The sequence below is a fragment of the Mesoplodon bidens genome (genome assembly GCF_964165515.1).
Source record: "Mesoplodon bidens genome assembly, contig: HAP1_SCAFFOLD_620, whole genome shotgun sequence".
NCBI classification, from domain to species: domain Eukaryota; kingdom Metazoa; phylum Chordata; class Mammalia; order Artiodactyla; family Ziphiidae; genus Mesoplodon; species Mesoplodon bidens.
Window position 1 is genome coordinate 210,623 of NW_027671397.1, and position 12,958 is coordinate 223,580.

Here is a 12,958-nt window from a genome sequence, read left to right on the forward strand (position 1 = left end):
ATCCGTGGCAGTGGAAAGGGAAGTGGCCACCGTTATCCCGGACCCTCAAGATTTCTCTCCAGGACAAAAGCATAAGTTGTGTTCCCCCCAGTTCCAGGAGTGGGGAGAACCAGTGTGCTCCCTCAAATTTGTTGTAACCCGATCCAAACTGGAATCCCATTTGCCAGGAAAAGAAGAGGAAGCAGAAATGGCCACTGGGGAGTCAGACCTTGTGTCCACCACAAAGTGACATGAGGAAAGTACAGCAGGGGGCCAAGTCCGAGGGAGTGACGGAGTGGCAGACGCTGGCAGGTGGATGGCGCGGGGGTGGGAAGCCACACTGAGGAGGCTGCTGAGGCTGAGACCCACTTCCAGGCCCCGGTGAAGCAAAGCACAGACTCTGCCATGGGAACCAGGGGAGGCTGTGCAAAGCTCTAGCTGCTGTGTGGGGGCCGTGGGCGGCAAGACGGGAATCCTGGAGAGTAGCTGGAAGGCTCTCAGCGGAGATGGTGGCCTGGGCTGGAGTAGCAGTGAAGAGGCCAGAAGCGCAAGGATTAGGGATCACGTTAGAAGTAGATTCAGACTTGCTGATGGGTCACACGTCACAGGGAGAGCTGGTAAGGAAAAGGACAGATGGAGGTTGGCAGGGCAGGTTGGGGTTTGCGCAACTGAGTAGATGCTATTAACTGAGATGAGGAAGAGGGACACCTCAGAGGATTGATGGCTTAAAGGCGTGATTGTGTCTGTAACTGTGTGCTGCCTTCGGAGGGACTGGCTAGGGGAGCAGGGCAAACGGTGGTGTCAGGAGGCTTCACAGAAGGGCCAGGTTTCAGCTCAGTCCATCTGAAAAGACGGGGAGGGAGGAGGAGCAGAGGAGGAAGTTGAGTTGGAGGCGGTGCGGTCACTGTGGTTGGGGAAAGGACTCTGGCATCAGATGAACCAGAATTTACAGCCTGGCTCTTCTTCCTTCTTTGCCACCTTGAGCAAGTCATTTTCCCTGTTTGAGTCTCAGTTTTCTCATTCTGTAACTGGGATGGAAAATGCCTACCCCCATGTATCTGGTTTGTTTGTTTGTTTTGAATACCCTTTAACTTTTTGTTGTTGTTTTTTTGCTGTGTTGGGTCTTGGTTTCTGTGCGAGGGCTTTCTCTAGTTGCGGCGAGCGGGGGCCACTCTTCATCGCGGTGCGCGGGCCTCTCACCGTCACGGCCTCTCGTTGCGGAGCACAAGCTCCAGACACGCAGGGTCAGTAGTTGTGGCTCACGCGCCCAGTTGGTCCGTGGCATGTGGGATCTTCCAAGACCAGGGCTCGAACCCATGTCCCCTGCATTGGCAGGCAGATTCTCAACCACTGCGCCACCAGGGAAGCCTTGATGAGAAAAACGTAAATCGCATATTGGCAGGTGCCCCGTATGACCTGAGCACTCATGCTGTTGCTGTCACCGTGTGGGTCCCACCCTCCATAACAAGTCAAGCCTGATGACACCGGAAATGAAAGTCTCTGGCTTCATGGTCGGGTGGTATATTCGTTATCTATTGCTGTGTAAGAAATTAAGCTGAAACTTAACCGCTTTAAACTATTGGAAGCTTTTACAATAGTGCTGCTTAGAGGGGCAGGGAACCCAAACTGTTTGTGGTTATCCAAACTCACCCCCATCTTATCTGCTGTCAGAATACAGTGGCAAGCACAAGTGTGTGGTCCAGAAGAATTTCTGAATGTAAGAAGAGAGTTGGGCAAAGGTTTCTTATGAATGACCTCCCCCCAGCCAAACTCCACCCCCAGAAAACAGTGTTTTCTCAACCCCAAATTATCTGCATTGTAATCATCTAGGGGCCCTGTGAAAAATGCAAATTCCTGTACCCCACCACAGACTTTCCTAATCTGAATCATTGCAGGTAGGGCCCTGGAACTTAAATTTTTTAAAGAAACTTTCTTAGAAGACTAGTTTTTAGATATGCATAAAAATTGGGAAGATGGTATAGAGAATTTCCATATACCCCACACTCAGTTTCCCCTATTCTTATCTTACATGAGTATGGTACGTTTGTTACCATTAATGAACCAATATTGCTATATTATTATTAACTAAAGTCCATGCTTCATTCAGATTTCATTAGTTTTTACCTCATGTCCCTCTTCTGTGCCAGGATCCTCCCAGGACGCCACATCACATTTAGTTGTCACATCTCCTTAGGCTCCTCATGGCTGTGACAGTTTCCCAGACTTTCCTTGTTTTTGATGACAGTCATGAGAAGCCGTGGTCAGGTATTTTGGAGAATGTGCCTCAGCTGGGGTTTGTCTTACGTTTCTTATGATCCGAGGGGGAGGAAGACCACAGAAGTGAAGTGCCACTGTCCTCACATGGTATTCAGGGTGCACGGTGTCAGTGTGACTTGTCACTGTTGACGTGAACCTCCACCACCTGGCTGACAATGTTTGTCATGTTTCTACGCTGTAAACTTAGTCCCCGCCCCCAATACTGTCATCTGTGGAAGGAAGTCACTGTGCACAGTTCATGCGTAAGGTGTGAAGAGTCATGCTTCAACTTCTTGAGGGCAGAATAGCCACACAAATTATTTGGAATCATGCACGGCCATTTACTTATTTGTTCAGTCATTCATTTATATCAGCATGGGCTCACGGAGAGTTTATAGACTGGGTTATTATCCAGTGCTACTTTGTTACTCAAGTTGTTCCAGCTTTGACTATTGGGAGCTCTTTCAGTTGGCTCCTGTGTCTCTTTGACATACCCCATTTGTGTGTGTGTGTGTGTGTGTGTGTGTGTGTGTGTGTGTGTGTGTATGAGAGAGAGAGAGACAACGAGATGGAGGCTGAGAGACTTCTGTTCTGGAACTACAAGATACTCTAAGGACATCCTGTATAATTTCCTGCCCAGTCTTCGAACCAGCCCTTTATCCAAGGAGCCCTGGTTACTTTTATTGGAGAACAGTATTAAAAACTAAGATCTGGGCACTAGGTGTGTTTGAACCTGAATGTTTAACACAGTCTCACCAGCTATTTCTTAATGAAACCAGAGTTAGAGAATCTCTGCTCTCAGTTTTGACTGCCGTCACTCAAGTATCAGCATACCTCAGAGGTACTGCAGGTCCGGTTGCAGACCACCACCATAAGGCCAATCATAGGAGTTTTGTTTGTTTCTTTCCCAGTGCCCATAAGTTATGTTTACACTATACTATAGTCTATTCAGTGTGGAGTAGCATTTTGTGTTAAAAAAAAAAAAAAGTGGGGCTTCCCTGTTGGCAAAGTAGTTGCGAGTCTGCCTGCCGATGCAGGGGACACGGGTTCGTGCCCCGGTCCGGGAATATCCCACATGCCGCGAAGAGGCTGGGCCCGTGAGCCATGGCCGCTGAGCCTGCGCGTCCGGAGCCTGTGCTCCGCAACGGGAGAGGCCACAACAGTGAGAGGCCCGCGTACCACACACACACACACACAAAAGTACATATGTTAATTTAAGAATACTTTATTGCAGACTTCCCTGGTGGCGCAGTGATTAAGAATCCACCTGCCAGTGAAGGGGACACAGGTTCGAGCCCTGGTCCAGGAAGCTCCCACATGCCGCGGAGCAACTAAGCTCATGCGCCACAACTACTGAGCCTGCGCTCTAGAGCCTGCAAGCCACAAGTACTGAGCCCGCGTGCCACAACTACGGAAGCCCGTGAGCCTAGAGCCCATGCTCCGCAATAAGAGAAGCCACTGCAGTGAGAAGCCCACACACCGCAACAAAGAGTAGCCCCCACTCGCCACAACTAGAGAAAGCTCGCGCAGCAATGAAGACCCAATGCAGCCAAAAATAAATAAATAAATAAAAGAAAGAAGAGAAAGAAGTCTTCAAGTATTTGGAAACTAAAGAACACTCTTCTAAAATAACTCATGGGTCAAAGAGAAAAAATCAAAAATGAAATTATAAAAAAAAACTACTCATTTACCCAAGGAGTAGAGAAACATGGAAAATTCAGATATATAGGAAAAGGAAAATTAAGTTGATCCATGATGCTACCAATCAATCCCATTCTGTTTGTTTCTATTCAAATTTATTTTTCCCTTTCAAAGACTAGATCATTCCGTTTTTCAACAATCCTCTTGTTAGTGGCACAGCACTTAGTGGTACAGCATGAACATCCTTTCACGTCAATGGATATTTTCCTACAGTTGTATCTTAAATGCCTGCGCCATAGACCATTGAGACCAGAATGCAGTCACCCACCTGCCCTCGTGTCAGTTATTAGGTGGTTTCTCACATTTCACCAGGAAAAATAATGCTGCAGTTAACTCGCTTGCAGTTCACTGCAAGATCTCCGTTAATTTGTACAGATCTGCCTTAATTTCCTTAATTAAAAAACCAGAGTGGAATTGGCTGGGAGAAAGGACTTAAACTTTTCTAAGATTTTGCATTGTGCATTTCTGGATTGCACTTGCAAGTGTGCTGTTGATGTTACCGTCATGAAGTCCTGCCTGTCCAGTCACTGTGTCCTGGAAGCACTCAGACTGTTGCTGTCCCCTCCCTTACCCCCCGCAAGTGTGGCTTGAAGATTGGGTGCCGCCCTGGAGGGGTGGCCTGACCAGGGTCCCTTCTCCCCCTCACCTGGTGCTAAGCCTGGTCTTCTCTGCGAGTGAAGCTGCTGAAGTTGGGGTTCTCGGCCAACTCCCTGAGTTGGTCTCAGCTGCTGAAGTTGGTCCGAGGGTGGTAGAGTGCTTGCGCCCGGGCTCCAATGTCCCCGGATGTCATAACCTGTGCTTTCTCCCTCTGTCTAGACCTGGGGCTAGGCGTGCTCAAGGTGCCCAAAGAGGCTAACGAAGGAGGCAGGGCCACGTCTGGGAGCACAAGGAAAGGAAAGCGGCAGCACAGGTCCCCTCAGAACCCACTCCTGGACTGCAGCCTCTGCGGGAAGGTGTTCAGCAGCGCCAGTTCTCTCAGCAAGCACTACCTGACGCACAGCCAGGAGAGGAGACACGTGTGCAAAATCTGCAGGAAGGCCTTTAAGCGTCAGGACCACCTGTATGTAGGAGTCTGGTCGGGATGTCTGTTCAGGGGGCTGCTGGGGGCTGGGCGTGTTCCCGGTTCTTTTGCATCCCCTCCCATCCACCTGCACCGCCCCCCACCGTCGGGTGTCCCAGGTGTGTGCGACCTGTTCTCCTCCCACGGCCAGTGTTTGGGGTGGGGGGCAGGGCCTACACTGCCCCGGACAGCCCGCCCTCCCCAGCCTCCAGACTCACTCCAGTGAGGAGAGCGCCGCTGCGATTTGCAGACAGGACCCATTTGCTTTAAAGACACACTCCTGAGGCAATTTTGTCATGGAGGGAGTTGGGCTAACTGTGTAGAGAAAGTTTCAGAGTCCCTGGTAGGTGTCTGAGCAGAACAGATATGCACTCCATGAGGAATATATGTTGGGATAACACCAGGGCGTGAGGGGTTCTGAAATGCCTGTTTCTAAAACATGGCAATGGAGTGTTCACTCTGTTTTTTCCCTTTTTAATTCCCCCTTTTATTAACTCGAGTTTTTTTTAAAACTTGACTTTAAAAAGCAAGCTCAGTGTAAGAGCAGCAGAATCCCGTTTGTTCTTCATGTCTTAGAAATGATAAGCTTTTCTTGCTGCCGAGGGAGGAGAGACAGACTTTCAAACTGAGAGACTCGTAAGTGGGAGAGGACGATCCCTTGCATGTTTACAGCTCGCCCAGCCTTTACTGAGGCTTCGATGAATCCCACTTTCATTGTATCCTCTCCCCTCTCGCCATTAAGGATGGGAAATGATTTACTCCTGTCACAAGCTGGTAAGAGTTAGGGCTAGAAAGTGGGTCTCCAGATGCCCTCTCTGCTGCTTCCCTCAGATGGAGGCCAAGGGTCCACGTATGGGAAAGGGTTTCATTATTTACTGGGTCCCATTGATTAGAACCATCCGGAGTAGGATTGTTGGGTACCCAGAGGGTGATTTACCCATTTGTTTATATTTATAATATATTAATGCAGGTATAAGTATGATGTAAATATAATACATACTTGTATTCGTTTATATTTGCAGAAATTATAGGCAAATTTGGCTTTTTCTTGTTGTTGCTGTGGGGCTCCCAGGTAGCTGTCTGGAGGACTCCTGTGGGAAGGCAAAGACTCCTTTGTTCGTGGAAGGATCATCCCCAAGTTAGCATTTCCTCAGGTGCGTTCTCAGAACTCTGGTTCTCTGGTTCTCGGGGATGCTAAACGGGTCTATTTAAAAAAAGGGTTTTGTGGGCAAATAAGTTTGAGAGACATGGAAAGTTCAACAGATCTCTCTTTATCTGCTCTGTGGCTTTTCAGTTTGCTCCTAGGAACCTCCAAGAAGTAAAGAGTGTTTTTCCCAAACTTATTTGCCAGCTGAGCCCAAGTCCTCAGGGAGCAACTTTGGAGACTGGTGTTCCTTAGGAACCCACTTTGGGGAACTCTGACTTGGCTCCCGCTGATTTTTTAAATCTCAGATTAGGGGTTTGCTTAGGGGTGAGGGCAAGAGCTCCCCCTTCCAGAGGGCTTTGGCCCTAGCAGGGGTCTTTCCTCATAGGGTCTGAGCACAGTTTCTGAGTTGCGATGCTACTGCCCCCTGCGGACACACCTGGGTTCCTGCAGTGGGTGACCCACGCCAAGACACCCACTAACTTTCTCCTCATGTGATTCCAGGACCGGGCACACGCTCACCCACCAGAAGTCCAAGCCCTTTGTGTGCATTGAGCAGGGCTGCAGCCAGAGCTACTGCGACTACCGCTCCGTGCGCCGGCACTATGAGGTCCAGCACGGCCTGTGCATCCTCAAGTAGGCCCCCCCGGAGGAGGAGCCCTGCGGGAACTCACCCCACGCGCACGAGTTTGCCAACCAGCCCGCACCCGCGAGCCTGTGGTCCCTGGTGCCCCCGGAAGCCCCATCCCCCAGCTCCCTCTTGCCCAACCGAGACCTCCTGCGCTGTATCATGAACAGCATCGTCTGCCAGAAGATCCCTTCTCCCAGGCCAGCCCCGGGAGGGCCTTCAGACAGCGGCGAAGGGAGGATCACGGCCTGTTCCTCCCTGCCCTCGTCAGGGTCCTCCTTCTGGGGCCCAGCCGGCACCCCGGCGGCCCCAGGAGCCCTGGGCACTGAGGTTCCCGAGGAGCCCTGGCCCCCATGGAAGGAGCCTGCCACGGACGTGTTCACGGCTGTCCACTCGCATGCAGCGGAGAACAGCGGCCCCTACCCAGCCGAGCCGGAGCTGCCGCTGCTCCAGCCCCCATCATCCCTGGAGGGCTGGCCCGAGGGCGCTCCCCTGCCCGCCTGCCTGCCTCTGTTCCGTGGCCTGACTGTCCCCGCCAGTTCCCAGCCATCAGACCACAGTTTCCAGTGGCTCCGAAACCTGTCGGGCTGCCCTAAGAGCTAAGGAAACAGTATGTTTGTCGTCCACAAGCCCTCTGCAGTGCCGTCCCAGGAGGGCTCCGGGCCTGCCCCGGGCTCAGCAGCGACTCCCCTGCGGGGGAGCCCTCACCCAGCCGGGGCACCGGTGTGGAGGACACGCCGCCTTTCCCTCCCACGCTCCTGAAGGCACCGGGGGAAGCCTCGGGTGACCCCAGATATGCCAGCACCAGCCGGGAAGAGGACTCCTGGGCTTCCAAGAAGAGCAAGTTCGACTGCGACTCCTTCTCGTGGCAGAACCCTGGTGAGCCTGGACCCCAGAACGGCCCAGAGTCCAGCGGCCTCCCGTCGGATGCCCCGCCGCTCTTCCGGCAGCTGTTCCTGAGGTCTCAGGAGTCTCTGGTGAGCCACGAGCAGATGCAGGGGTTCCAGATGATGACCAAGTCCCAGCGGATCTTCTCCCACACCCAGGTGGCTGCCGCCTCCTCCCAGCTTCCCACACCCGACGGCAAGCAAGTTGCCCTGAAGTCACTGCAGGGGCCGTGGCCCCAGCAGCCCCCACCTATGGCGCCCACTGTTGACTCTCTGCATGCTGGCCCCATGAACCCTGAGCCAGAGGGATCCCTAGCCCGCAGGAGAAAATCCACACCCTCTTTCCCCACAGAGGCCTCCCCCAGCAGCGTGAGGCAGGACACAAAGGGAAGACCAAAAGTGGCTGCTGCTCCACCTGCCCTCACAGCGTCGTCCCTGGACCCTCCTGGGAAGCCAGACATCTCCTCTCTGGCCAAGCAGTTGAGATCCTCGAAAGGGACCTTGGGCCTGGGGGACATCTCCCCCGGGAGCCTGCGTCAGACCCAGTTAGGAGGGGAGGAGCCATCCAGAGCCCACCTCCCAGGGAAGCAGGCCCAGGCTGAGAATGGCACGGCTTCCGGGGCCACAAAAGGTGGAGAGGGCCCGGCCTGCTCCTGGGGCGGAGGCTACAGGCTCTTCTCTGGCAACTCCAGGGCCCAGCGCTTTCCAGGCTTCCGGAAGGAGAAAGTGAAAATGGATATGTGCTGTGCGGCTTCTCCAAGCCAGGTAGCCGTGGCCTCCTTCTCGTCGTTGGCCGGGCCTCCAGCGGATCCCCCCTGGGACTCCAAGTCCAGGCTGATGATACTCAACAGGATCCAGGTACCAGGGCCCTCTCACGGGACCTGACCATGCGGGAGGCAGAGTCTCGTCCTTACCTGTGTCCGTGTTTCTGACTTGTCCAGGCACTGTATTTAACCTCAGCAAATCCTCAGATGCAGTTTGTTTACAGAGGGGGGAATGAAGGTCCAGAGAAGTGATGGTTCCTCCCATCACCCTCCGCCCTGCAACACACACACACAAAACAGAACAGGGCTTTAGAGTTGTCAGAGACACTTTGCATCATGTTTCTTCACTAAACTTTTGCTATTTGCTTTCTTTCTGCCTTTCGCTTCCTTTTGGATTTGCCTCCTTCACTTCTTCAGAGCATGTAAAGGCAGAGCTCCTTTGCCCTTGATATTTGTACGTGAAATGCTGTGTCTATTCTGGTTGTGAATCACAGGTCCACAAGTCCGACTTGGCCCCTACTGCAGGCCTGGCACTGGTCCGCCCTTTTGGAGCAGCTTGGGTCCTCCCACATCGTGCCCATGAGGTCCTGGGTGCAGAGAGCTTGGCCACGTCTCTTCGTGATGTTCCGAGGTCCAGCATCCTTCCTGTCACACCACAGCTACCTCCCCCTCTTTTTTTTTTCACAGCTTTAATATTCACGTGCCATCTAATTCGCCATCTTGAAGTGCACCATCCAGTAGTTTTTAGTTTGTTTACGAGGTCGTGCACGCATCGCCACTCTTTGCCAAAACACTTTCATCACCGCAAAAAGACACCCCACACCGTTGGTTGTCACCCGCAATCTCTCCATCCCTCCCAGCCCCTGGCAACCATGCATCTCCCTTCTGTCTCCATGGATTTGCCTATTCTGGACACTTCATGTGATTGGAATCCTAACGCTGCGTGGCCTTTTGTGTCTTTTGCTTCTTTCACTTAACCTGATGTTCTCAGAGTTCCTCTGTGCTGTAGCACGGGTCAGAACTTCACTCCTTTTTATCGCTGGTAACTTGTCCATTGTATGGATACACCATATTTTATTTATCCATTCATCAGCTGATAGATATTTGGGTTGTTTACCCTTCTTGGCCATTGTGATAACGGTGCTATGAACATTTGCGTACAGATTATTGTTTAGACATATGTTTTCATTTCTCTTGGGAAATACCTTGGAGGGGAATTGCTGGGCTCTAGGGTAATTCTATTGGAGGAAGTGCCAGACTTTTCCAAAACGCTGTGCTGTTTTATATCCCTACCCAGAGTGTATGAGGCCTCCAGTTTCTCTGCATCCTCACCAACGCTTGTTATTGTCCAGTTGGTTCACCTTAGTGGGTGGGAAATGGTAATCTCATTATAGTTTAATTTGCATTTCCCCGATGGCTAATAATCCTGAGCATCTTTTAATGGCCACTTGTATATCCTCTTTGGGTAAGTGTCTATTCAGACCCTTTGCCCATTTTTAAATTGGGTTGTGATTTTACTTTTGAGCTGTGAGAGTTCATTATGTATCACAGATACATAAATCTACATAGTCCCTTATCAGATACATGATTTGCAACTTTTTTCTCTTATTCTGTCTTTTCACTTCTTGATGATGTCCTTTGAAGCACAGAAGTTGTAAGTTTTGATGAAGTCCAATACATCTGTCTTTTGTTTGGTTATGGAGTCATCCAAGAAACCACTGCTTACTCCAGGGTCACCAAGAATTATACCTGTGTTTTCTTCCAAGACTTAGAGTTTTCACTCTTGCATCTCATTTCTGATATGTTGGCTCAGATGTATTTTCGTCTTCAGGGTGGAAATATCTACCGGCTCCCCGACCCGATGAAGGAGGAGAACATGGCCGGTGGCTGGTAAGTTCAGAAGCCCCCCGGGAGTCCTCTGGTGGCTTTGATGTGCTGGCCCTGGGTGAGCGAGCTCTGGATGCTTCACTCCTGAAGCGGCGAGCACCAGGCCACGGAGAATCGGGGGCATCATGTCCATTTCTTTAGGGTTCGTCCAAAGCTGTCTGTCAGAGGATCAGTGTTTGGGGACGGAGTCCCATTCTCCCTTTCTTCCCCACAGTAACCAGCACAATGGTGGTCCCACAGACTGGGCAGAGCCAAGGAGCACTTACGTCTGCAAGAATTGCAGCCAGATGTTTTATACAGAGAGAGGGCTGAGCAGCCACATGTGTTTTCACAGCGACCAGTGGCCGTCACCTCAAGGGAAGCAGGAGCCGCAGGTGAAGGGGCTCGAAGCTGCCATTCATCTCAGGATGGAGCCGTCCTCCTGCGGGGAGCCTGGCTGGGGGCCGGGAGTCAGGGCTGTGCTGCTCTGGAGGGGCCCCTTGCTCCCTACCTACTGTGTCTCTTAAAGGGCTGGCTCTGCTCTGTGTGTAGGTGTGTGGCATGGAGTTTTGCAAGCCACCAAGACAGGTGCTGAGGCCAGAGGGGGACAGGCAGAGTTCCCCGGGAGGCAGGAAGTCCTTGGACAACATGACCGCAGCCCCTTTGGTGGTCCCAGTGTCGGTGCCAGTGGCTCCAGCGAACCATCCCCCGGGGAGCAAGGTGGGTGCACTTCCTTCCAGCTGCTTTCCAGCTTCCAGTGGGAGCTGTGAGAAAAGCCCCCAAATCCTGACTCCAGAAGAGCTTGATTTGCATGTTCCTTCATCCCTTCAACCTCCAGTGAACTTCCTTTGTGTCTGGCCCTGTGCTGGGCAGGGCTGGGGACACTGCAGCGACCACAACAGGCCTGCCCCCGTCTCCTGGGGCTCCCAGCCCAGCGGAGTAGATAGACCCATCCCCGGACACTGAGGACCCAGAACGGGCCGGGCTGGGAGAGTGAGCTGTGGGAGCCCCGAGGGCACGAGAGACCCTGCCTGAGGAAGGGGGCGTTGCAGCTGAGAGCTGGAGGATGAGGAGGGGTAAGATGGGCAGAGAGGAGGGGAGATTGTGTGGAGGTAAGAGAGAGTGTAGCAAGGTCAAGGCGTCGTCTCTTCAGCCTGTGCCGGAAGACCCCACCTGGAGAAGTCCATGCTGGACTCGGGTACGGGGTGCACGGAGCCCACTGTTTGTCTCCCAGGAGCTGCTGTCATTTTGAGGGCAACAGGTTTTCCTTTTGTCATGCTGTTGCATCTGTCTGGCCCCCACACTTTAAGTGCCAGTCACTTTAACAACGGACATGAGTTTCCAAAATGGTCTGAGTGAGGGCCCTCCTTGGGGGGTGTGGGTGCCTGAGAAGGCCCCAGCGTCACATGTCGCCCGGCTTAGGGTCTGGAGTCTGGCTCAGGCGTGGTGGCCCTGCCCGGCTTCCTGCGCTGAGGACTCTGGGCACGGCCATGCTGGGTGTGCATCTGGCTGGTCAGTACCCTTTCCCACTCTCAGGCCATCTTGAGGTCTGAGGTTTGGGGCCGGTGGCCTCAGGTGACCCCCGTGGTTCTGAAGTCTCTTCTTCTCCAGGGTCAGGAGAAGGACGGGGAAGAGAGAGACATCAAGGAGAGCAGCCAACACAGGAAGCGGAAGAAGCTCCTCCGGCCCAAGGCACTGCTCATCCCTCCTCCGCCCTCCATGTCTGGGGAGCCGGGCCCGGGGGGATGCCGCCAGAGCTGCCTGCGCTCGCCCGTGTTCCTGATGGACCACCTCCTGAAGGGACTGTCCCAGTGACCTCCCTACACACCGCCCCCGATGCTCAGCCCCATCCGGGAGGGCTCTGGGCTGTATTTCAACACTCTCTGTTCCACATCTGCCCGGGCCCGTCCCGACAGGCTCATCAGCGCCATGCTTGGTGAGTGAGCTTGATCAGCCCATGATGGGCCTGCGGGGGGCCAGACCCCCGCCCCCTGTAGAATTTGGTCCAGCCACTCTCTCTGGCCTACGCCTGGGTCTGCTCCGGGGGTCCCGTTGCTGTTCAGAACTATCCCAGGACCATCTGGGACCAGCAGCCTTCTAGGTGCTTATAACTTTGTAGCCAGAAAGAAAATAGACGCCATTTAGCCTAACCACCCTTCTGCCTGCCCTTTCGAGTAATTGTTTAAACAGCTTTATTGAGGTATAATTCACATGCCATATGAATCACCCATTTAAAGTGTACAGTGATTTTTTAGTGTATTCTTAGGATTGTACACCCATCCCACAATCTAATTCTAGAGCATTTTCATCACCCCAGAAGATTATATCCACGAGCGGTGACACACAGGCCCTGTAGCCCCCAAGTCCTCAGCCCTGGGCAACCACCAGTCTACCAACCTACTTTTTCTATGGGCCTCCCTATTCTGGACATTTCATGTAATTGGAATCATAAATTACGGGACATTCTGTGTCTAGTTTGTTCACTTAGAATAATGTTGTCAAGGTTCATGTTGTAGTATGCATCAGTGCTTCACTTCTTTTTATGGATGAATGATATTGAATTCTCTGGATAGACAACATTTTATTTATCCACTCATTAGTTGACGAGCATTTGGGTTGTTTGTGTCCTTTGGCTATTGCAAACAGAGCCGTTAAGAACATTTATGTGTAAGT

The 12,958-nt window shown here is 52.4% G+C and overlaps 1 pseudogene across 1 annotated transcript; it reads left to right on the plus strand.

The window, feature by feature from the left end:
- The first annotated feature begins 230 nt into the window (after positions 1 to 230).
- LOC308611452 (zinc finger protein 541-like) lies at positions 231 to 12,281 on the plus strand (annotated as a pseudogene). Its single transcript has 7 exons — positions 231 to 291; positions 4,753 to 4,996; positions 6,612 to 8,513; positions 10,251 to 10,309; positions 10,521 to 10,680; positions 10,838 to 11,005; positions 11,897 to 12,281. The product of its transcript is annotated as a zinc finger protein 541-like (transcript).
- Positions 12,282 to 12,958: the final 677 nt, after the last annotated feature.